At 37.3% G+C, this 22,907-nt stretch overlaps 1 pseudogene across 1 annotated transcript; it reads right to left on the minus strand.

Annotated features, from left to right (window-relative positions):
• Window positions 1–19,811: 19,811 nt before the first annotated feature.
• On the minus strand, window positions 19,812–20,747 carry LOC309861958 (olfactory receptor 2T33-like; annotated as a pseudogene). The gene has a single exon. The product of its transcript is annotated as an olfactory receptor 2T33-like (transcript).
• Window positions 20,748–22,907: the final 2,160 nt, after the last annotated feature.

Below are 22,907 nucleotides of genomic sequence, written 5' to 3' on the forward strand. Positions count from 1 at the left end.
TTGAGAAGTTCTTTATAGATCCTGGATATCAATATTTTGTCTGTACTGTCATTTGCAAATACCTTCATCCCATTCCGTGGGTTGTCTCTTTGTTTTCTTTACTGTTTCCTTTGCTGTGTAGAAGCTTTTGATTTTGATGAAGTACCAAAAGTTCATCTTCACTTTTGTTTCCTTTGCTTTTGGAGAAATATCTTGAAAGAAGTTGCTGTGGTTGATATCAAAGAGGTTACCGCCTATGTTCTCCTCTAGTATTCTGATGGATTCCTTTCTCACGTTGACGTCTTTTTTCCATTTAGAGTTGATCTTTGTGTACGGTGTAAGAGAATGGTCGAGTTTCATTCTTCTACATATAGCTGTCCAATTTTGCCAGCACCATTTATTGAAGAGACTGTATTTTTTCCACTGTATATTTTATCCTGCTTTGTTGAAGATTATTTGACCATAGAATTGAGGGTCCATATCTGGGCTGTCTACTTTTCTCCACTGATCTATGTGTCTGTTTTTATGGCAGTTCTATGCTGTCTTCATGATCATAGCTTTGTAGTAGAGCTTGAAATTAGACAATGTGATGCCACCAGTTTTATTTTTGTTTTTCAATATTTCCTCAGTGATTTGGCATTTATTCTGATTCCATGTGAATTTTAGGATTATTTGCCCCAGCTCTTTGATTAATACAGGTAGAATTTTGATCGGAATGGCATTCAAAGTATAAATTGCTCTAGGCAGTATAAACATTTTAACAACGTTTATTCTTCTGATCCAAGAGCATGGAATGGTCTTCCATCTTTTTGTATCTTCTTCAATTTCTTTCATGAGTGTTCTGTAGTTCCTTGAGTACAGTTCCTTTACCTCTTTAGTTAGGTTGATTCCCAGGTATCTTATGGTTCTTGGTGCTAGAGTTAATGGAATTGATTCTCTAATTTCCCTTTCTGTATTTTCATTGTTAGTGTATAAGAATGCCACTGATTTCTGCACATTGACTTTGTATAGCTGTATGAGTTTTACTAGTTTAGGGGTGGAGTTTTTGGGGTTTTCCACATAAAGAATCATGTCATCTGCGAAGAGAGAGTTTGACTTCTTCATTACCAACTTGGATACCTTTTATTTCTCTTTGTTGTCTGATTGCTGTTGCTAGGACTTCTAATACTATGTTGAACATGAGTGGTGAGAGTGGGCATCCTTGTCATGTTCCTGACCTCGAAGAGAAGGCTGTGAGCTTTTCCATTGAGGATGATATTTGTTGTGGGTCTTTCATAGATAGATTTTATAAAGTTCAGGAATGTTGCCTCTATCCCTATACTTTGAAGTGTTTTAATCAGGAATGGATGCTGGATTTTGTCAAATGATTTTTTTGCATCAATTGAGAGGACCATGTGGTTCTTCTTGCTTCTCTTATTGATTTGTTCTATCACATTGGTTGATTTGTGAATGTTGAACCATCCTTGTAACCCAGGGATGAATCCCACCTGGCCATGGTGGATAATCCTTTTAACGTGCTGTTGAATCCTGTTTGCTAGGATCTTGCTGAGAATCTTAGTATCCATATTAATCAGTGATATTGGTCTGAAATTTTCCTTTCTGGTGTGGTTTTTGTCTGGTTTGGGGATCAGGTTAATGTTTGCTTAATAAAAAGAGTCTGGAAGTTTTCCTTCTTCAAATTTTTGAAACAGTTTTAATAGAATAGGCATTATGTCTTCTTTGGAAAGTTTGGTAGAATTCTCCAGGGAATCTGTCAGGTCCTGGGCTCTAGTTTTTTGGGAGGTTTTTGATCACTGCTTCAATCTTGTTACTAGATGTCGGTCTGTTCAGGTTGTCAATTTCTTCCTAGTTCAATTTTGGGAGTTTATAGTTTTCCAGGAATGCATTCATTTCATCTAGGTTGCTTAGCTTATTGGCATATAACTGTGAATAATAACTCTTGATGATTGTTTCTACCTCCTTGGTGTTCATTGTGATCTATCCCTTTTCACTCATAATTTTATTAATTTGATTTTTCTCTCTTTTCTTTTGGATTAGTGTGACCAATGGCTTATTGATCTTATTGATTCTTTCAAAAGTGCAGCTTCTAGTTTCTTTGATGCATTCTACTGTATTTCTAGTTTCTACCTCATTGATCTCAGCTCTAATCTTGATTATTTCCATTCTATGTGTGGAGTTGGTTTGATTTTTTGCTGATTCTTCAGCTCTTTAAGGTGTAGAGACTGCTGGTGTATTCTGGATTTTTCAGTTATTTTGAGGGAGGCTCGGATGGGTATGTATTTCCCCCTAGGACAAACTTTTTTCTATCCCATAGGTTTAGGACCAAAGTGTGTTCATTCTCATTGGTTTCCATTAATTGCTTACGTTCTTCTTGGATCTCCTGGTTGATCCAAGCATTCTTAAGCAAGGTGGTATTTAGCTTCCAGGTGTTTGAGTTCCTTCAGAACTTGTGATTGAACTCCAGTTTCAAAGCATTGTAATCTGAACATATGCAGGAGTTAATGTCAGTCTTTTGTTATTGGTTGAGTACTGATTTGTGACCAAGTATGTTGTCTCTTCTGGAGAAGGTTCCATGTGCACTTGAGAAGAATGAGTAATCTGTCTTTTAGGGTGGAATTTCCTGTATATATATCTATGAGGCCTATCTGATCCAATGTGTCATTCAATGCTCTTTTTTCTTTATGGATTTTCTGCTTAGATGATCTGTCTATTACTGAGAGATGTGTTAAGATCTCTTACTATTAGTGTATTCATGTCAATATGACTCTTTCTCTTGATTAACAGTTTCTTATGTAATTGGCTGCTCCCATATTGGGGGCATAGTTATTTACAATTGTTACATCATCTTGGTGGATAGTCCCTTTAAGAATGATGTATTGTCCTTCTGTATCTCTGACTACAGTCTTTAGTTTAAAACCTAATTTATCTGATTGGGAATCGCTACCCCGGCCTTCTTTTGAGGCCCATTGGCATGAAGGATGTTTCTCTATCCCTTCACTTTCAGTCTGGGTGTATCTTTAGGTTGAAAATGGGTCTCTTTTAGAGAACATAAGGATGGGTCCTGTCATTTTATCCAATCTGCAACCCTGTGTCATTTTATGGGCGCATTTAGGCCATTCACATTGAGAGTAATTATTGATAGATATGTTTTTATTGGCATCGTCTTACCTTTGAAGTCTTTCTTTCCATAGATTGTCTCTATATTTCTCTTCAATGCTATTCTTAGTGTTTTCTCTCTTTTATAGAACCCCCCTTAATATTTCCTGCAGTGTAAGCTTGGTGGTCACATACTCTTTTAAGCATTGCCACTCTTGGAAACTCTTTATCTCTCCATCCATTTTGAATGTCAGTCTTGCTTGATAAAGTATTCTTGGCTGCATGTTCTTCTCACTTGGTGCCCTGAATATATCTTTCCAGCCCTTTCTGGCTTGCCAGGTGTCCGTGGACAGGTCTTACGTTATTCTGACGGACTTTCTTCTTTAAGTAAGGAGCCTCTTTGTCCTAGCGGTGTTCAAGAGATTATACCTACTATTATGATTCCTCAATTTGACTATCAGGTGTCATGATGTTATTTTGGAAAGTATATTCTTGGGTGGAGACCGTTCAGCCTCTAGTACATGAACACTGGTTCCTTTCATGAGACTGGGAAAATTTTCATGAAGAACTTGTTCCACTATATCTTCTAGACTTCTTTCTTTCTCCTCCCCTCAGGGATTCCAATAATTCTGATGTTGGAATGTATCATGGCATCATTTATTTCCCTGATTCTGTTTTTGTGCTTTCTAAGCTGTTTGTTCCAGGATTCCTCCTGATCCTCTCTCTCTATCCGTTTGTCCTCCAGATCACTAATTCTATCTTCTGTCTCAGTTACCCTAGCTTTGTGAGAATTTAGATTAGATTGAAACTCATTGTTGGCATTGTGAACATCATGCCTGGTGGCTTTCAATTCTCCTCTAACATTGTGTACATTATCCCTCCTGGATTTATAGTTTTTCAGAAGGGTAATTCTGCCCTAATCAATTCCGTTTGGTCATCCATGGCTTTCTCCAACCTAGATATTGCCTGGATAATTGTTAGCCTGAATTCTCTTTCCAACTTATTGTCTATGCTAATAGACATTAGTTCTGTTACAGAAGGCACATCCTTTGTATTTTTCTTCTGTTGGGCATTCCTCCTCCTAGTCATTTTGGTGAGAGATGGCTGAATGGACGTAGCTGGATGTATTGACTGTGGTGCAGTCAAGGTTCACCCTGGAACACTTCTGAGCAATCAGGAGTCCTCACCAAAACGAAAGAATAAATAAATTGAAAAATAAGGAAAGAAAAAAGAAAAAAGATAGAGAGACAGACAGAAAAAAATAGAAAGGTAAAAGAGAAGGCTCAGCCCAAATGGGCCCCAAGATAAGATTTATGATGTATACAAACAAAAACAGACAAGCAGGCTACTAAAATTATATGACAAGAGAAAAAATATATATAAAAGCAAAAAAAGAAAAAAGAAAAAAAGAAAAGAACCTCATCAAAAGGAATCCTAAGTATAAAATTTATATAGTATCAAGACAAACTCAAATACATAGAAACACTAGCAGAAGAAAAAATCAGAGAGTCGTTATAAATTCTCAGTGTGGTCGAGGAAGGTTGTTTTTATTCTTCCTGGATATATCTTGATATCTTTGTTAAAGGACTCAACTTTCCAATGGTAAAGGGGGATTAAAAATTGGTTTACCTATAAGGGTAGCATTGACTGGAGAAAGGGGATTACCTTGAAGTTTAACTTTGTATAAATGTTAAAAAAATAAAAAGAAAAAAAGAATAAGCTAAACTAAACTAAAATTTAAAAAATTAAAAAAATAGAAAAGCAATAGAAAAACATAGGTATATGTATCAAAAACACAGGTATCTGCATCAAAAAGGTTAAAGGGTTATTATGGAATTTGATGTACTTAGATATCTCACTGTGATTGTAAATAGGTTAAAATTATCTATATAAAAATGAACTAGAATAGTGGGAATGAATTAAAAATAAATGTTGTATCTCTGAAGTAGTGGTGGTTGATCTCTTGTAGTCTTTTATATTTTCTCATTTTTTTTTTCTGCCTTGGCTTTCTGGGGGAGGCGCCTGCCATGTGAGTTTTCAGGCAATGTCCCTGAGTTAAGTCTTCCTGCCCCCCACAAGGGGGTGGGTTCTGAGGTAACAGGTTTTTCAGGCTTTTGTTCTCTGGAGGGTTTTATGTTTGTTTGTTTTTTGTTTGTTTGTTTGTTTGTTTGTTTTTCCTTTCGCCTTGACTGCTTTTGATGGTTTTGGAGGTTTAGAGGAAAGCAAACTGCAACCAGACCTTCTTCTCATAGACAAGCCTCAGTCTGTTCCCCTGTAAGTGCTTCAGAGCACATTAAGTTCCCCCTCGGCTGCTGGCAGAGCATGTTGCTTGTTCTGCACCCTGGGGACACAGGAACTCCTGCTTGTACCCAGAACCATGACAGTAGTGGCTGTCTGGTCAGCTCTGGACTGCCAGAGAGGCTCCAAGCAGCAATCACACACTGAGATTTTCCCGCTGGCCTGTGCTTGGAGTGCTTGGTCTTTAGGGGTTTGAGAACTCTGGGCTGGTGCGTGCATGCACCTCTCTCAGGGTATTGCACGGGCATGGCTCAGACTTGATAGCGCAGCATGGTGTGCGCATAGAGACTGTAAAAAGTCTGTGCTTCTGCTTGCTGGTGAGTATCCCAGCCCCTCTCAGGAGCTGGACCCGATATGCTCTCAGGCACACTGGTGGCTCAGGGACCAAGACCTTGTTTCTCCACCACATTCTCTCAGGCTCAGTGCCAGGGACAGCTGTTCTGGGTCTGGGGGCTTAAGCCCCTGTCCTGATTCCCACAATTTCCCCCCACAATCCTTTGCTCTTTTTGAGTGCTTTCAATCAGACTCCAAGTTAATGCTGGTCCCTAGTGCAGGGCACTCTCATGTTGGGCTATTATTTTCCAATGGGTTGCTTCTGGTGGCTCCCTCACCCTTTTGTTTATCTTCTGATATCAGTCCAATGTTCCCACTCCACTTTACCTGCCTACTGGCGTCTTCTGCCCCCATAGAGATCCATACATGTATAATTCTGATCTCAGGCTGATTTCATCAGTGATCAGAATTCTTTGGTAGGTAATCAGCTCACTTTATGGTACAGGTTGAAATGGTGCTTCCTCCTACTTCCCTGCCATCTTCAACAATAGGAAGTTTTTTTAAAAGAACAGCACTTGATAAACTTCCAGCCAGGCTCATTAAAAAATAAAGAGAGACAGGAAGACAGAGACAGAATTAAACAAAATTACAGTTGAAATAGGAGAAATAAAGGACAACACTATTTAAATAAAAACACCTATAAGAGAATATTATGAAAAATGATATGCCATGAAATTAGACAACCTAAAGAAAAATAATAAATTTCTAGGAATAGAACATCTAGCAAAATTTAAGCAGGAATAAATAGAAATTTTGAGTAGTCTGTCTACCAGCAATGAAGTTGAAACAGTAATCAGAAAAGTCCAAACAATGGTCAGGACCAGACATCTGCAAAGGTGAATTCTATCAAACATTTAATTAAAAGTTAATGTTTATTCTCTAACTTTTATAAATAATAGAAGAGGAAAAGGATATTCCAAATTCATTTTATGAGGACAGTATAAACCTTATACAAACCAGATTAAAATTTATATGGAATCATGAAAGACTTGGAATAGCCAGAGAAATCTTTTTTTTTTTAAAGGACTGTGTTTATTTATTTGACAGAGAGAGAGATCACAAGTAGGCAGAGAGGCAGGAAGAGAGAGAGAGAGTGAAGGAGAAGCAGAAGCAGGTTCCCTGCTGAGCAGAGAGACAGATGTGGGGCTCAATCCCAGGACTCCGGGATCATGACCTGAGTGGAAGGCAGAGGCTTAACCCACTAAGCCACTCAGGCACCCCTTGCCATAGATATCTTAAAAATTGAAAACAAACAGACAAACAATGACACTGTAGGTATAACAATTTTCGACTAAAAGTTATATTTCAAAGTTGTAATATTCAAGAGAGTGTGGTAATGTCACAAAAATGGATACATAAATAAATGGAATAGATTAGAAAACCCAGAAATAAATGCAAAATTATATGATCAATCATTCTACAAAGGAAGAAAAGATATACAATGTGAAAAGACAATCTCTAAAACAAATGGTGGTTTGAAAACTGACAACAGCATGCAAAATAATGGTATTAGATCACTTTTTAACACCATACACAAAGTAGACCCAAAACAGATTAAAGACCTATATATGAGACCTGAAACTATAAAAATCCTGTAAGAAAGCAAAAACATTGATTTATCATACATCAGCCATAACAACATTTTTCTAGATATTTCTTCTGAGGCAAGGGCAAAAAAAGCAAAAATAAACTACTCATACTACAGCAAAATTAAAAGCTTCTGCACAACAAAGGAAATGGTCAACAAAACCAAACTCCAACATACTGAATGTGTTAAGATGATTGAAAATTACTTATCTGATAAAGGCTTAATATCCAAAACTCATAAATGAATTTATAAAGCTCAACACCCAGATAACAAATAATTTAAAAATGGATAGAGGGCATAAACAGACAATTCTCCAAAGAAATCACCCAGAAGGCCAACAGACACATGGAAACATGCAACATCACTCACTATCAGGGAAATTCAGGTCAAAACTACAATGAGGTATCATCTCATACATATCAGAATAGCTAAAATAAAAAGCACAAGAAACAACTTGTTGTAGAAGATGTGGAGAAAAAGGAACATTCTTGTACTGTTGGTACGAATGCAAAGTGGTGCACCCACTCTGGAGAATGGTATGGACATTCCTCAAAAAGTTCAAAATAGAAATAGCATATAATCGAGTAATCATGATACTGGGATTTTACCCAAAGAATACAAAAACCAATAATTCAAAGGGATACACAAATCCCTTTGCTTATTGTAGTATCATTTGCAATGGCCAAATTATGGAAGCAGGCCAACCGCCCATCAAGAGATAAATGGACTAATAGATGAAGAATGTTTGAGTTAAATACACACACACACACACACACACACACACATATATATATATATAAACATATATACACATATGTTAGACACACACACACACACACAAATAAGATACATAAAGTATCACGTCATCTGTGAAGAGAGAGAGTTTGACATTATATTGGCCAATTTCTATACCTTTTATTTCTTTTGGTTGTCTGAATGCTAGGACTTCTAGTGTTTAGTTTTGTTTTGTTTAATATTTTTGCATTTATTTTAAATTTATTTTTTTTTCAGCATAACAGTATTCATAGTTTTTGCACCACACACAGTGATCTATGCAATACGTGCCCTCTCTAATACCCACCACCTGGTTCCCACAACCTCCCACCCCCCACCTCTTCAAAACCCTAAGATTGTTTTTCAGAGTCAATAGTCTCTCATGCTTCACATTCCCTTCCAATTTCCCTCAACTCCCTTCTCCTCTCCATTTCCTCTTGTCCTCCATGCTATTTGTTATGCTCCACAAATAAGTGAAAGAAGATGACAATTGATTCTCTCTGCTTGACATATTTCACTCAGCATAATCTCTTCCAGTCCCGTCCATATTGCTACAAAAGTTGGGTATTCATCCTTTCTGATGGAGGCATAATACTCCATTGTGTATATGGACCACATCTTCCTTATCCATTCATCTGTTGAAGGGCATCTTGGTTCTTTCCACAGTTTGGTGACCGTGACCATTGCCGCTATAAACATCGGGGAATAGATGGCCCTTCTTTTCACTACATCTGTATCTTTGGGGTAAATAGGTAAATACCCAATAGTGTAATGGCAGGGTAATAGGGAAGCTCTATTTCTAATTTCTTGAGAAATCTCCACACTGTTTTCCAAAGTGGCTGCTCCAACTTGCATTCCCACCAGCAGTGCAGGAGGGCTCCCCTTTCTCCATATCCCCTCCAACACATGTTTTATCCTGTCTTGTTAATTTTGGCCATTCTAACTGGTGCAAGATGGTATCTCAATGTGGTTTTAATTTGAATCTCCCTGATGACTAGTGATGATGAACATTTTATCATGTGTCTGATAGCCATTTGTATATCTTCATTGAAAAAGTGTATGTTCATATCTTCTGCCATTTTTTATAGGATTGTCTGTTTTGTGTGTGTTGAGTTTGAGGAGTTCTTTATAGATCCTAGATATCAACCTTTTGTCTAATACTGTCATTTGCAAATATCTTCTCCCATTCCGTGGGTTGCCTTTTTGTTTTCTTGACTGTTTCCTTAGCTGTGCAGAAGCTTTTGATTTTGATGAGGTCCCAAAAGTTCATTTTGGCTTGTGTTTCCTTTGCCTTTGGAGACATATCTTGAAAGATATTGCTGAGGCTGATATCGAAGAGGTTAATGCCTATGATTTCCTCTAGGATTCTGATGGATTCCTGACTTAGGTTGAGGTCCTTTTTTTTTTTTTTTTCCTTTTTGAGCTTATTTTTGTGTACGGTGTAAGAGAATGATCAAGCTTTATTCTTATACATATAGCGTTCCAGTTTTCCCAGCACCATGTATTGAAGAGAATTTCTTTTTTTCACTGTATATTTTTTCCTGTTTTGTTGAAGATTATTTGACCATAGAGTTGAGGGTCCATATCTGGGCTCCCTATTCTATTCCACTGGTCTATGTGTCTGTTTTTATGCCAGTACCATGCTGTCTTGGTGATCACAGCTTTGTAGTAACGCTTGAAATCAGGTAACGTGATGCCCCCCTCATTTTATTTTTGTTTTTCAACATTTCCTTAGCGATTAGGGGTCTCTTATGATTCCATACAAATTTTTGGATTATTTGAATCAGCTCTTTGAAAAATACCAGTGATATTTTGATCGGAATCGCATTAAAAGTATAGATTGCTCTAGGCAGTATAGACATTTTAACAATGTTTATTCTTCTGAGACAAGAGCATGCAATAGTCTTCCAACATTTTGTGTCATCTTCAATTACTTTCATGAGTGTTCTGTAGTTACTTGAGTACAGATCCTTTACCTCTTTGGTTAGGTTTATTCTCAGGTATCTTATAGTTCTTGGTGGTCTAGTAAGTGGAATCCATTCTCTAATTTCCCTTTCTGTATTTTCATTATTAGTGTATAAGAAAGACACTGATTTCTGTACATTGACTTTGTATCCTGCCATGTTGCCAAATTGTTGTATGAGTTCTAGTAGTTTGGGGGTGGAGTCTTTTGGGATTTCCATATAAAGAATCATGTCAACTGCAAAGAGAGAGAGTCTGACTACTTCATTACCAATTTGGATACCTTTTATTTCTCTTTGTTGTCTGATAGCTGTTCCTAGGACTTCTAATACTATGTTGAACAAAAGTGGTGAGAGTGGGCATCGTTGTTGTGTTCTTGATCTCACCAGGAAGGGGGCAAGCTTTTTCCCATTGAGGATGATATTGCTGTGGGTCTTTCATAGATAGATTTTATAAAGTTCAGAAATGTTGCCTCTATCCCTATACTTTAAAACGTTTTAATCAAGAACGAATGCTCGATTTTGTCAAATGCTTTTTCTGCATCAATTGAGAGGACCATGTGGTTCTTCTCTCTTCTCATATTAATTTGTTGTATCACATTGATTGATTTGCAAATGTTGAACCATCCTTGTAGCCCAGGGATGAATCCCACCTGGTCATGGTGGATAATCTTTTTAATGTGTTGTTGGATCTTGTTTGCTAGGATCTTGTTGAGAATCTTAGCATGCATATTCATCAGTGATATTGGTCTGAAATTCTCCTTTTTGGTAGGGTCTTTGCCTGGTTTGGGAATCAGGGTAATGCTGGCTTCAAAGAAAGAGTCTGGAAGTTTTTCTTCTGCTTCAATTTTTTGAAACAGCTTCAGGAGAATAGGTGTCATTTCTTCTTTGAAAGTTAGGTAGAATTCCCCAGGGAATACATCTGTTCCGGGGCTCTTGTTTTTTGGGAGGTTTTTGATCACTGCTTCAATATCGTTACTAGATATGGGTCTATTCAGGTTGTCAATTTATTCCTGGTTCAATTTTGGGAGTTTATAGTTTTCCAGGAATGCATCCATTTCATCTAGCTTGCTTAGCTTATTGGCATATAACTGTTGATAATAACTTCTGATGATTGTTCTACTTCATAGGTGTTAGTTGTGATCTCTCCCTTTTCATTTATAAATTTATGAATTTGTGCTTTCCCTCTCTTTATATTTTTATGGGGGGATTTGTGTGGCCAATGGTTTATCAATCTTATTGATTCTTTCAATAAACCAGCTTCTAATTTCATTGATACATTCTACTGTATCTCTGGTTTCAACCACATTGATCTCAGTTCTAAAAGGTTTTTTTTTTTTCAATTTATTTTTTATTTTCAGCATTACAGTATTCATTATTTTTGCACCACACCCAGTGCTCCATACAATCCGTGCCCTCTAAATACCACAGTATTTGGTACTTTCCACAGTTTGGCGACTATAGCCATTGCTGCTATAAACATTGGAGAACAGATGACCCTTCTTTTCATGACATCGAAATTTTCTGGGTAAATACCCAGTAGTGCTGTTGCAGGGTCATAGGGAAGTTCTATTTTTAATTTCTTGAGGAATCTCCACACTGCTCTCCAAAGAGGCTGCACCAACTTGCATTCCCACCAACAGTGGAAGAGGGTTCCCCTTTCTCCACATCCTCTCCAACACATTTTGTTTCCTGTCTTGCTAATTTTGGCCATTCTAACTGGTGTAAGGTGATATCTCAATGTGGTTTTAATTTGAATCTCCCTGATGGCTAGTGATGATGAACATTTTTTCATGTGTCTAATAGCCATATGTATGTTGTCATTGTAGAAGTGTCTGTCCATATCTTCTGCCCATTGTTTATATGATTGTCGGTTTTGTGTGTGTTGAGTTTGAGGAGTTCTTTATAGATCCTAGATATCAACCTTTTGTCTATAATGTCATTTGCAAATATATTCTCCCATTCCGTGGGTTGCCTCTTTTTTTTCTTGACTGTTTCCTTTGCTGTGCAGAAGCTTTTGATTTTGATGAGGTCCCAAAAGTTCATTTTGGCTTTTGTTTCCTCTGCCTTTGGAGACATATCTTGAAAGAAGGTGCTGTGGCTGATATTGAAGAGATTACTGTCTATTATCTCCTCTAGGATTCTGATGGATTCCTTTCTCACATTGAGGTCTTTTATCCATTTTAAGTTTATCTTTGTGTACGGTGTAAGAGAATGGTTGAGTTTCATTCTTCTACATATAGCTGTCCAGTTTTCCCAGCACCATTTATTGAAGAGACTGTATTTTTTCCACTGTATATTTTTTCCTGTTTTGTCGAGGATTATTTGACCATAGAGTTTAGGGTCCATATCTGGGCTCTCTGTTCCACTGGTTTATGTGTCTGTTTTTATGCCAGTACCATGCTGTCTTGGAGATCACAGCTTTGTAGTAAATCTTGAAATTAGGTAATGTGATGCCCTCCCCCCGTTTTATTTTTGTTTTTCAACATTTCCTTAGTTATTTGGTGTCTCTTCTGATTCCATACAAATTTTTGGATTATTTGCTCCAGCTCTTTGGACAACACCGGTGGAATTTTTATAGGAATCACATTATTAGTCTAGATTGCTCTAGGCATTATAGACATTTTATGAATGTTTATTCTTCTGATCCAAGAGCATGGGATGGTCTTCCATCGTGTCTTCTTTAACCTCTTTCATGAGTGCTCTGTAGTTCCTCAAGTACAGATCCTTGACCTCTTTGGTTAGGTTTATTCCCAGGTATCTTACGGTTCTTGGTGCTCAACCAAATGGAATTGAGTCTCTAATTTCCCTTTCTTTTTTTCATTATTAGTGTATAAGAAAGCCACTGATTTCTGTACATTGACTTTGTATCCTGACATTTTGCTGAATTTTTGTATGAGTTCTAGTAGTTTGGGGTGGAGTCTTTTCACTTTTCCATATAAAGAGTCATGTCATCTGCAAATAGAGATAGTTTTACTTCTTCATGCCAAATTTGGGTACCTCATCAATCTCAGCTCTAATGTTGATTATTTTCCTTCTTATGTTTGGAGTAGGTTTGATTTGTTGTCGATTCTCCAGTTCTTTAAGGTGTAGAGATAGCTCGTGTTTTCTGTTTTTTTCAATTTTTTTGAGGGTGCTTGGATGGCTATATATTTCCCCCTTAGGACCACCTTTGCTATATCCCATAGATTTTGGATCGAAGTATCTTCATTCTCATTGGTTTCTATGAATTGTTTTAGTTCTACTTTGATGTCCTGGTTGATCCAAGCACTGTTAAGCAAGGTGGTCTTTAACTTCCAGGTGTTTGAGTTCTTTTGGAACTTTTCCTTGTGATTGAGCTCCAGTATCAAAGTATTGTGATATGAGAATGTTCAGGGAGTCATCTCACTCTTTTGGTATCAGTTGAGTCCTGATTTGTGACCCAGTATGTGGTCTATTCTGGAGAAGGTTCCATGTGCACTTGAGAAGAATGAGTATTCTGTTGTTTTAGGGTGGAATGTTCTGTATATATCTATGAGGTCCATCTGGTCGAATGTGTCATTCATTGCTTTTGTTTCTTTATTGATTTTTTGCTTCAATGATCTGTCCATTTCTGAGAGAGGAGTGTTAAGATCTCCAATGATTAGTTTATTAATATCAATATGACTCTTTATCTTGCTTAACTGTTTTCTTATGTAATTGGCTGCTCTCATATTGGGGGCATAGATATTTACAACTGTTAGATCATCTAGGTGGATAGTCCCTTTAAGAATGATATAGTGTCCTTCTCTATCTGACTATAGTCTTTAATGTAAAATCTAATTCGTCTGATATGAGACTCACTACCCCAGGCTTCTTTTGAGGCCCATTGGCATGAAAAATGCTTCTCCATCCCTTCACTTTCAGTCTGGGTGTATCTTTAGGTTCAAAATGGGTCTCTTGTAGACAACATATGGATGGGTCCTGTCGTTTTATCCAATCTGCAACCCTGTGCCACTTTATGGTCGCATTTAGGCCCTTCACATTGAGAGTGATTATTGATAGATACGTTTTATTGACATCATTTTACCTCTGAAATCTTTCTTTCTGTATATTGTCTATTTATTTCTGTTTAATGCTATTCTTATGGAATTTTTCCTCTTCTATAGAACCCCCCTTAATATTCCGTGCAGTATCAACTTGGTGGTTGCATAGTCTTTTAAGCTTGCTGGTCTTGGAAACTCTTTATCTCTCCATCCATTTTGAATGTCAGTATTTCTGGATAAAGTATTCTTGTCTGCCTGTTATTATCATTCAGTGCCCTGAATAAATCTTGCCATCCCTTTCTGGCTTACCATGTCCCTGTGGATAGGTCTGATTTTATTCTGATGGGATTTCCTCTGTAAGTAAGTAGCCTCCTTTTCCTAGAGGCTTTCAAGAGATTATACCTACAATTATGATTCCTCATTTGATTATCAGGTGTCATTATGTTTTTTTGGAATGTATAATCTTGGGTGGAGACCGTTCAGCCTCTAGTACATGAACGCTGGTTCCATTCATGAGACTGGGAAAATTTTCATGAACAAGTTGTTCCACTATATCTTCTAGACTTCTTTCTTTCTCCTCCCCTTCAGGGATTCCAATAATTCTGGTGTTGAAATGTTTTATGGCATATTTTATTTCCCTGATTCTGTTTTTGTGGCTTCCATGGTGTTTGTTCCAGGCTTTCTCCTGATCCTTTCTCTCTATCTGTTTGTCCTCCAGATCACTAATTCTATCTTCTGTCTCAGTTATCCTAGCTTTGAGAGAATTTAGATTATATTGGTACTCATTGAGAGCATTGTGAAACTCATCTCTGGTGGCTTTCAACTCTGCCCTGATATTGTGAACTTCATCCCTAGTCACTTTCAGTTCGGCCCTAATCAATTCCATTTGGTCATTCATGGCTTTCTCCAACCTAGCTATTGCCTGGATAATTGTTAGCCTGAATTCTCTTTCCGACATACTGCCTATGTTGATAGCCATTAGCTCTGTTCCAGCAGGTCCATCCTCTGTATTTTTCTTCTGTTGGGCATTCCTCTTCCTAGTCATTTTTGTGGGAGATGACTGAATAGATGTAGCTGGATGTATCAACTGTGGTGTTTTCAAAGTGCACCCTGGAAAGCTTCTGAGCAATTAGGATTCTTCACCCAAACGAGAGAAAAAAGAAAATAAAAAGAAAAAAAAAGAGTGAGAGAGAGAGAGAGACAGGAAAATAAGGGAAGATAAAATAGAAGTTTCAGCCCAAATGGGCGCCAAGGTAAGACTGATGAAGTATACAAACAAAAACAAACAAAAAGATTGATAAAAGTATATGACAAGAGAAAAAATATATATTTAGAAGCAACTAAAGTTAGAACCTCGTCCAGACGAACCCCAATTGTAAGATTTATATACTATCAAAACAAACACAATAACATAGAAACACTTGTGGAAGAAAAATATGGGAGAGTGGTAATAAATTCTCAATGTGGGTTAGGAAGTTTGTTTTGATTCTTCCTGGATGTATCATGAAATATTTGTTAAAGGACTCAACTTTCGTAAGATAAAGTGGGATTAAATATTCGTTTACCTATAGGGCTAACATTGATTGTGGTAGGAGGATTACCTTGACGTTTAACTTTGTATGAATATTAGAAAATTAAAAAATAGGTATAAACTAGACTAAACTAAACTAAAATTTAAAAAAAGTTAAAAACTAGAAATTCAAAAGAAAAACAAAGGTGTATGTATCAAAAATTTCAGGTTAGAAATTTATTATGGAATTTGATGTACTGTGCATCTCACTGTGATGGTAAATAGGTTAAAAAGTTATTTATATTAAAAAATAATAATGGGAATGAGTTAAAAATATAAGTTTTCCTATGTAGTGATTGTTGTTCTCATGTCTTTTTTTTTTTTTTTTTTTTTTTTTTTTACTGGTTGGTTTTCTGGGGGAGAGCCCTGCCACGTTGGTTTTCAGTCAATGATATTCCCTTAGTTAAGTCTTCCTGGGGGTGGGTTCTGAGGAAACACTTTTTTTCAGGCTTTTGTTCTTTGGAGGAATTTTTTTTTAAGATTTTATTTATTTACTTGACAGAGAGAGATTACAAGTAGGCAGAGAGGCAGGCAGAGAGAAAGGAGGAAGCAGGCTCCCCATTGAGCAGAGAGTCTGATGTGGGGGTTTGATCCTAGGACTCTGGGATCATGACCTGAGCCGAATGCAGAGGTTTTAACCCAATGAGCCACCCAGGTGCCCCTTTGGCCGATTTTTTGTTTGTTTACTTTTTTTTTTCCCTCTCTCTCACCTTGACCACTTTTGATGGTTTTTGTAGGTTTAGAGGAAAGCAAACTGCGCCCTGACCTCCCTCTGAGAGAGAAGCCTCAGTCTGGCTGCAGAGCCCAAATTAATTCCCCCTTGGCCACTTGCAGAAGAGGATCCATGTCACAGTCCCTGAGGATGGAGGATCTTCTGCTTGTACCCAAAAACAGGGCAGTGTCGGCTGTCTGGGCATCTCCAGACTGCCAGAGAGGTTTCAAGCAATGATTGCACACTGAGATTTTCCCCTGGCCCGGGCTGGGAGTGCCTGGTCTTTCTGGGTCTAATAGCGCCAGGCTTGCATGCACCTCTCTCAGGAGAGGGTGAGGGTCTCGCAGGCATCTGGGGCTCAGGTGGAATGGCATATGTCTAATAGCGTCAAGCTGGGCCTTCAGGCACCTCTTTCAGGGGAGGGTGAGGGGCACACGCTTCTCAGGCTCTGTTACCACAGCTCCACATTCTCCTGTCTGGCGAGGCTCCCAGCCCCTCACAAGAGCTGGATCCCATGCATTCTCGCGCATGCTGGTGGCTCTGGGACCAATACCTTGTTTCTCCGCAGCACTCTCTCTGGCTCAGCACCAGGGGAGGCTGTCCTGGGTCCCAGACCTAAGACCCTGTCCCTAGGCACCCTGATTCCTGAAATCCCCACCCTCTTGATGCTTTGCTCTCTTTGAGTGCTTTCAACCAGTCTCCAAGTTAATGCTCGTCCCCAGATGCTGGGCAGTTTCATATTGGGGTATTACTTTCCAATGGTCGCCACTGGTGGCTCCCTCCCCCCCTTGTTTATCTTCCAATATCAGTTTGATGTTCCCACTCTGCCCCACCTGCCCACTGGTGTCTTTTGCCCCTGTAGAGATACAGACGTGTAAAAATCTGATCTCAGGCTGATTTCGTGGGTGTTCAGAGTTCTTTGGGAGGTAATCAGCTCACTTTAGGGTACAGGTTGAAAGGCGCCTCCTCCAATTTCCCTGCCATCTTGTCTCTCTGTTACTTATATATTTTGATGTTAAACTATTTTTATTCCATCTCAATAAAGGTTTAAATAATTCACTTTGTGTATCTTAATCATATTTAATAAAATTAACCTCGGATCAAACATGACCATGTTTAGAGGAACAGACAAGATTTAAAATGCAATTAATTGTGGAGCTCAATTAGATATGCTATAGTGTGGCATTCAAGACAAATTCAACAGAACTAGAATAGAAATTCAACAAGAAGTAGATCTTCTTGTTTGCTTGCATGTTTTAATTTAATTTTATTTTTTCAGTGTTCCAGAATTCATTGTTTATGCACCACACCCAGTGCTCCCTGCAGTACATGCCCTCCTTAATACCCACCACCAGGATTCTCAGGTCTGTAGATTTCATTTACAAAATATTGCAAGAACCTGCAAAACTGGAACTTTCCATGTTTTCTGATATTATTTTATTTTGATTATTACTTTTTCTTATGTATGTGATATAGAGAATAAATTTTTGACTAAAGTGCTGTAAAAAATATTTCAAAAGATAGGATTCAGATTACTCAGATTAAGCTAAATTGGAAAAAGTTTAAAAAAAGGACAAAATTCTTTTCCAAACTCTTATTAAACTATTTTCTTAAAGTATATTTTGCATTTTACTGTCAAAGACTTTGAATGGCACACAAATATAAATTTGTAAATATAAAGATGTATTAATATCTACGTTTGTAGTTATTTCCCTTGTAAAAACAACCTCCATAAAGGTGCCGAGTTTCTTGGCCAGATATCATTGTAGATATATAATCATTTACCAATAAAAGTTATATATATAGATAGATATAGATATATAGATATATCTGAAAAGAACACCAGATCCTTAAATTCTGTCAACTATTTTTTTATCCGTAAGTAGGCAAAAATGAACTATTGGAATAAAATATATCAAATTTTAAAGGCATAATACCACCAGTGGAATTGAAATTTGTGATGATGCATAATTAAAACAAACAAATAAACTTATAATTTTAGCTCAATTGACATTGAAGATGAGACAAATTGCATAAATATTAATTTTAATGAAAATAAGTAAACTTTTAAAATTGAATAAAAGCAGATTTATCAGAAAAAAATGCTAACTAGTAACCCAAATATAACTTTGTTTTTAAGAAATTCCAAATAATCCTATGAATGTCATATAGTGTTTCCTACAAAACCACCAACGTGTTTTTGCATCAGAAGCATGTACATGTTTGTTTTTTCCCAAAAAAGGAAAATTAGTGAGCACCTGGATGGCTCAGTGCTTTGGAACCTCTGCCTTTGGATCAGGTCATGTTCTCGGGGTCCTGGGATTGAGACCTTTATTAGGCTCTCTGCTTGGCGGAAGCTTGCTCTCCCCTTTCTCTCTCTGCCCTCCTCTTTGCCTACTTGAGATCTCTGTCTGTCAGGTAAATAAATAATATCTTTAAAAAAGTGAAAATTGATCTTTCACAAAGGAAGATATGCCCACAGACAATGTGGTAATTAAAAAATCCTTGGAAACACATCATCATGGAAATGCAAAATAAAAACAAAATGAGTTAATATATCCATACTAGCATAGCTACATGAAAAAGGCTGATATTACCCACAATTGCTATCAACTGGAGCAAGTGTTACTCCTGTGACTTGCTGGTAGGCATGTAAAATTGAACAAACATATTGTTGCACTGTTTACTAAAAATTAGTCGTGCATCTACCAAATGAATAAAAACATGTGATTACAAGAGGGAAGTTAAAACTATTTTTGTCATAATAGTTCAAGACTAAAAATAGCCCACATGTTCATCCCCAAAGTAGTAAATAAACAAAAAGTGTTAGATTCAGAGATGGGAATATTATTTAGGAACATAAAAGAGCAAACTGTTGATAAATGTAAAATCATGGCAGAATCTTTAAGAACATATTAAGTTGAGGAAAAGACTCATGATATGAAAATTTCCCATTTTGTTTTCACTGAAGCAAAATTCCTCAATAAGCCAAACTACATAATAGAGATGCAAATCTGACCAGCAATTCTATCTTGGTTGAGTGATTTCAATAAAAAGGTCATGAAAAACACTTCTGGTCTGGTAAGAATTGCCTCTTACTAGTTAGTGGGTAAATTACAGGCCCACATTATTGAAATTGGTTGACCAATCAGGTTTTAGCATTCTAGTGTGTATAAGATATACCACAATTAAAAATAAACTACAATTGATGTTGAAAATTATTTGACTGCTTAGTTCATTCTTTGAACAAATACTTATTGTATGGTGTGCTGTAAAAACATTTTAATTATTTGCTATCAAAGCATTTTTAACAGTCTCCAATTATATGTATTGATGACAACCTAGGGAAATATCCAAACTATGGAGGTTTGTCTGCATTTCAATGTAAAATAGTAGCAGATATAGATATAACACATATTTAACTTTTATCTAGGAAATCCCACACAGTCACTTTTTATACAACCTTTAAATCAGAGGCAAATCAATGTAATCTTAGTCATGATTTAAGGCAGCAAGCACACTGACCCATGCACTTTCTCAGGACTCCCTTGACTTCAGTGTTCCTCATACTGTAGATGAGGGGATTCAACAAAGGAGTGAAGATTTTATAGAAGGCAGACACCACTTTATCACTGTTAGCTGGCCTGTAAGATTTGTGTTGCATATAGGTAAAAATGGCAGCTCCATAAAATAGTCCCACCACACAGAGATGTGAAGAGCAGGTAGCAAATGTCTTCTTGGGAGCTTCTTTGGAATGCATCTGGAGAAGCGCAGCTAAGATGAAACTATAGGAAATCAGGATGAGAGAAAATGGGACCAGAATCATTAATACACAGCAGCTTTACATCACATACTCAAAAGCAAATGTGTCAGCACAAGCCAAATGCATCAGAGTAGGGGCCTCACAGAAGAAATGATTGATCTCATGTGCATCTAAAAATGGGAAGCTCAGGGTAGCAACAGCCTGCATGAGCCCATCAGCTGCCCCAAGGAACCAAGACCCCATAGTCATTCTCAGACATAATTCCCAGTTCATGATAATGGGGTATCTCAGTGGGTGGCAAACAGCCACATAGCGGTCATAGGACATGACTGCTGAGAGGAAGCACTCACCCCTTCCCAAAGTGAGGAAGAAGATCTGTAACTTACAGACAGCAGGGGATATGGACTTCCTGCCAGTCAAGTAGTTAGCTGACATTTTGAGCATAATGGTAAAGACCAGCATTATGTCCATGAGGGAGATTTGGCTCAGTAGGAAGTACATGGGTGTGTGGAGCTGAACATCCTGCTGAATCAGGAAAATCATGAGTGCATTGACCATGAGGGAGGTGAAGACAATTGTCAGAACCACCTCAAAGAGAAATAGATGGGCTTTTGTGTAGTTGAAGAGTCCTAGAAGAATGAAATCTGAGGTGGTATTCCAGATGTTCATGATTTCAAAGTGGAGTGACACTGTAAATGAATAAATAGATGAAAGTTTTTATCACTTGCAATTGTCTATATAAATTACATTTTTTATTGATAAGCACATCCTTAATAATAATAAAATCTTTTTCAAATTTTTCATCTGCCATTTAAAACAATTGACTTGGACATAAAATTAGTTTCAACTTTTTCCAAATTATTCTTACTTTCAAAGTTTTCAAAATAAGTACCCCACATTTATTATTGATACATTAGGATAATAAATATTTTGATCCATTGCAAGGATATGATAAGTGTGTTTTTATGCCACATGACACCAATATAAGTGAACAAGAGGACACTATTAAAATAATTTTTAATTTATGTTAGTGTCTTGTCTTCTATTATATCATGCATAAAGTTCTTAGAAGCTGAGTTACATTAATGTGTTCAACTATATAAAAACTAGGTCCTTGATATATATACATATAAAACAAAGAAAAATTTATTGTAAACTGATGTGCTATATTTGGACTTATTGAAATTGAATTAAAAATGTCAAAATCAGATCATCTTTATTGATATCATTTATGTCAAGAAGGCATTAATTTTCTAGAAAAGACTTATATTTTCAAGTCTAGGAGCTAAAATACTTAGTCTGGATGGACAGGGATGATGGCAGAAAAGTAGGAGACCCTGTTTCAATTGGTCCCATGAATTTAGCTGGATATCTACCAAACCATTCTGAACAGCCATAAAACCAGTCCAAGATGAAAGAATATATAATCTAGATCTCTAAAAACAGAATAATGGCTACTTTTTGCCAGGTAAGATGCACAGTGTCATGAATCTGTGGGGATATATAGGAAGACAGACAGAAAAGGGGGGGGGTGCTTCAGATAAGGTGGTTCCTAGAAACTGATAAAAAACCAGAGCACAAAAGTCTCCTATGTCAGATACCAGGCAAAATCTTGAAGAGCCATAGCACCTGGGAAAGTACCCTAGAACAGTGCTCAGACAGAATTCCAGAGCTGCCTGTATTCTTGGGAGCCCATGGATGCTCATGGTTTTAGAATTACAAAGGATAGGGATATGCCAGGGTCCCTAGGACAATCTCTGAGAAAGTCACTGTGAGCATGCATTGCAGGAGGCTGCAGTTTTCAGTGGTGCATACAAAAACAGACGCTTTTTGCCCTGGAGAATTTAGTGAAAAGAGAAGACTGATTTTTCTGCTCTGGGACAGAGGTTTGGGTGTGTCCATTTTTGCTTTGACCCTCAGAAGTGTCAGAGAAAGCTGGTAGAGAACAAAATGAAATAAGTCAAGCAGAGAGAATCAATTATCATATGGCTTCACTTATTTGGGGGGCATAACAAATAACATGGAAGACATGGGGAGTTAGAGAGGAGAAGGGAGTTTGGGAAATTAGAATGGGAGGTGAATCATTAGAGACTATGGACTCTGAAAAACAATCTGAGGGGTTTGAAGTGACGGTGGGGGTAGGAGGTTGGGGTACCAGGCAGTGGGTATTATAGAAGAAACAGATTGCATGGAGCACTGGGTGTGGTGAAAAAATAGTGAATACTGTTATGCTAAAAATAAATAAATTAATTAAAAAAATACATAAGCACAATTAAGGATATGTTAATAAAACTACAGACAGTATGAAAGGATACAAATCTGAAAGTCCCTCTCACTTCATTTCTAATAACTATAACTAATGACTGCTGACAGTTACCTAAGTGGCTTCCAGAACTTCTTACTAAAATAAGATTATACTATATTGGTTAGTAACTTTCCTATGTAGCTTCTTGTATATGTTTTGTTATCTGTAAGCACATATCAATTCCACTCTTAAATATGCCTCTTATTCTAGTTTGTGGATATGCCATACTTTATTTAACCTTTATCTTAATGATGGGCTTTCAGGAGTTTGTATTCCTTTCTTTTTCTTTTTTCTTTTTTTTTTTTTTTTGTTAATATAAGCTATACTGTAATAAATATGTGAAGGATTTTTTTTTAAAGATTTTATTTATTCATCAGAGGGAGAGAGAGAGAGGGAGAGAGAGCGAGCACAGGCAGACAGAATGGCAGGCAAAGGCACAGGGAGAAGCAGGCTCCCTGCCGAGCAAGGAGCCCGATGTGGGACTCGATCCCAGTACGCTGGGATCATGACCTGAGCCGAAGGCA

Source organism: Mustela nivalis (genome assembly GCF_964662115.1).
Source record: "Mustela nivalis genome assembly, chromosome: 3".
Taxonomy (NCBI): Eukaryota; Metazoa; Chordata; class Mammalia; order Carnivora; family Mustelidae; genus Mustela; species Mustela nivalis.